General features: G+C 38.3%; 1 non-coding gene across 1 annotated transcript; it reads right to left on the bottom strand.

The window, feature by feature from the left end:
* Window positions 1-403: 403 nt before the first annotated feature.
* Window positions 404-504, bottom strand: LOC113284743. Its single transcript, XR_003328363.1, has one exon. It is a non-coding gene; the product is annotated as a U6 spliceosomal RNA (small nuclear RNA).
* Window positions 505-3,354: the final 2,850 nt, after the last annotated feature.

The following is a 3,354-nucleotide window of genomic DNA, read 5'->3' as shown; positions in this document are numbered from 1 at the left end:
CAGCAGGAGAATTGCATTGAACGGAGGATGACGGTTTTGGATGTACTTCGAAAATCTGTTTATGTAGCCCTACACCCACTCACTCTTCAGGACTCGACTTGAATCTGTTTATTTATATCAAGCACACCCCATAGGCTTGACGATATCTGACATTACTTCAAGTAATGCAAATGTTTACCAGGTAATCATCAGCTAGTCAAAAGACTGGCGGGGTGTTCACCTGTGCTTATCACATGAAACTGAATCACTTGAGTTGTCAGATAATTCAACAGGAGCAATACAAGCAAATTCACCAGGCATCGAATTGCTTAAAAAAACATACTGAATGCGTGAATCCACACTTGTACCTAAGCTGAATATTAAATCTGCAAAATTGCTTTCTCAAAAAATGTCGTGTATGCTTGATGATATATCTCCTTCCTTTGTCCAATGTAGCTACTTGCGCAGGGGCCATGCTAATCTTCTCTGTATCGTTCCGATTTTATCGGATGTCCCGGAAGGGGCGAGCTAAAGTGGAAGCTCAGCCTATTTAAACCAATCTCTGTTTTGTAAACTAGGGAATGTGAGACTATACCAACAGCCAAAGCCCATAGATATTATGAGGTCACAGTTTCTAGATTCCTCTTCTGGGGCGGTTTAGAGTTCGAATCTCTACGGTCACAATTTTTATAACTTGTCTACACCTTAAGCTTAAAGTATGAAATCTAAGCATTTTGGATTCTAGTTTTTGCTCATCATTCTCTCATCTAAAGACTCAAAGGCCTAAACAAAAAAAACTCTCACGTTGAATGGTGAGGGAATCCTTGCTTCCTATTGGTCGAAATAGGTTTTTTTTAGTTTGTGAAACGAGCGTTTTTGTGAGGACACTTGGCAACGTATAATTGGTTTAAAAAGAATAGAAAAAATATTAAAAAAAGGAAATCAAATTGTTGGAATTCATGGAGTGACAATATTTAGGTGAGGACACTTGGCAACATATGATTGTTTTAAAAATTACAAAATTAAAAGGAAAACATAACTTATTAGGACTATTTTTATGGAAGTCCAAATTCAACTTGGAAATCTGAGTAATTATTATATTATGACTATTTTTTATGGAAGTCCAAATTCAATTTGGTAATCGAGTAACTGCTATATTAGGACTTTCTTTTTCCAAATTAATATATAAAAGGGAAAAAAATTCATATATTTTCTGCGAAAATAAAAGGAAAAATAAAATAAAATCTGCACATATTATCCTCATACTCAATATATTTTCCCCGCGCACCAAATAAAAAAAAACAACGCCACGGGGGGGCGAAGTTCCGCGCACACCAAATCAAAAATGCATCGCCGCAAGTCGGGGCGAAGTCCCACGCGCACCAAATAAAAAATGTATCGCCACGGGGTGGGGTGAAGCCCGCGCACACCAAGTTAAAAGAAAAAAATAAATAAAATTTGCACATACCATCCACCTATTTAATGTATTGCCCCGCCACACCAAATCAAAAATACATCTTCGCGGGTCGGGGTGAAGTCGCGCGCCCACCAAATCAAAAATGCATTACCACGGGGCTGGACGAAGACCCCGCGCACGCCAAGTTAAAAGAAAAAAATAAATAAAATATGTACATATTTTCCACCCACTTATTTAATGTATTTGACTCGCCACACCAATTCAAAAATACATCCCACGCGATTTGCCGCGCGCCCACCAAATCAAATCGCCTCGCCCCGCGCTCAACAAATTATAAAAAAGAATACGCACCGGGCACAAATCTAGTAACATGTGAAACCCTAACAAAACAAGGTGTATTCGTTTCTTCCCGCACACTGTATTATTATTGTTTTTGGTTTAGGAAAGGGCACTAACTGTTGATCTTTATGCTCATATTTGGGTCGTTTTGATTTGGCAGTGTTCTCTTTATTTGGGTCTGTTGGTTTTAATTTGGAAACGGATTCCTATTAGGAGAAGGATCTAGCTGGGACGTCTATAAATACCAGCAGTTTGGTTAACTCTTATTCTTATATCGATTTCACTCTTGGTCTTTTGCTATGTCGGACAGGAAACACCTTTTGCCGCAAGATAACTCGGCAGAGTTTGCAGAAGCTTTGTATGTTGCAGAGCTTAAGGTTAGAGAAACAGTGGCAGTGAGATCAAGGGTTCGGAAAATGTTGTTAGACGAAAATGAAAAAAAGGAACAAGAGTCACGGGCACAAGAAGCTGGATCCGAAAGGAGTAATGGTGGTGTTGCTCCACCTCCTTCATCTGTTCATATGCCTATTTCTGACAGCATCATAAGTGATGGCGGTGAAGAATGAGGATATGAGAGTAGATCATGAACGGGTGAAAATTCCCGAGGAGCGTTTGAAAGATTAATAATGTAAAGGATAAAATAATATGGGTTTTTTTTTTTATTTTAATTATCGTATTTTAAGTCGTAACCTCAAGGGAAGGTGCTGAAAAGATTTCATGTTATTTATTTATTTTGATTCGTACGTAACCTTTGTTGCTGATCATTACTATCCTGTTTTGCACATCAGAAGTAGCTTTTGCCTGCACATATGAATTTGTCCAATGGCAAGTCTTTCATATGAATTTGTTCCGAAAGACCACATATCGCAAACTTGTCTGCACCTTAAGCTTAAAGTATGAAATCTAAGGAATCCAGTTTTTGTTCAGTATTCCAGTCTTGTGCTCTCATAACATGACTAGTTTTTGCTTCCAGTTTTCGTTCACTATGTGTAAAAAATTCATTCTACCTTTTGAAAGTTGCACTTAGCATTCCAATTTTGAACAAAGCAACAAATTGAAACGAACTGAACAACAAAGAAAACATGAAAGTTCCAGTTCAATCAAATGATAAGAGATAAATTAGGGTGTGTCAATGCGAATTTTGATGGCCTACCGTTTTGTTATAGCTATATTCTCTAGGTGCATAGGGATGTAAAGCTAGTTGATTTAAGAAATTATTAAGGAAGATGCTTATGCCGTAGGTTTCTTGTATCGAACTATGTATAGAGATCATCATCATGGTCGGGCCTGGCACTAGCCAATCCATACCATGTGTGATAAAAGTGACTTTAATCTGTCATGCGTTTGCTTAGTGCATGTTTATATGGTCAAGAAATTAATGTCATAACAGCACAGCGTATAATCGGTAGTATATAGAGCTAGTTTGGGTCTCCACTAACACAACTTCTTCCACCATTTCGGATTGATTTACTTGAGAAGGCTCCGTAGAGACCTTTGGTTTCACTTTTCATGCGGTTGGTCCACTTTGATCGTTGCTAGGGTCGCCTTGATCGTAGACAAAGATGAAAAGTTGTCGTGGTCGTCCTTCTTAATCTTACTTAAGATCGCACTCGCTTTAC

This window comes from Papaver somniferum, chromosome 5, assembly GCF_003573695.1.
Source record: "Papaver somniferum cultivar HN1 chromosome 5, ASM357369v1, whole genome shotgun sequence".
NCBI lineage: Eukaryota > Viridiplantae > Streptophyta > Magnoliopsida > Ranunculales > Papaveraceae > Papaver > Papaver somniferum.
The sequence above is the reverse complement of the archived record's forward strand: the minus strand, read 5'-3'. Positions and strand labels throughout refer to the sequence as shown.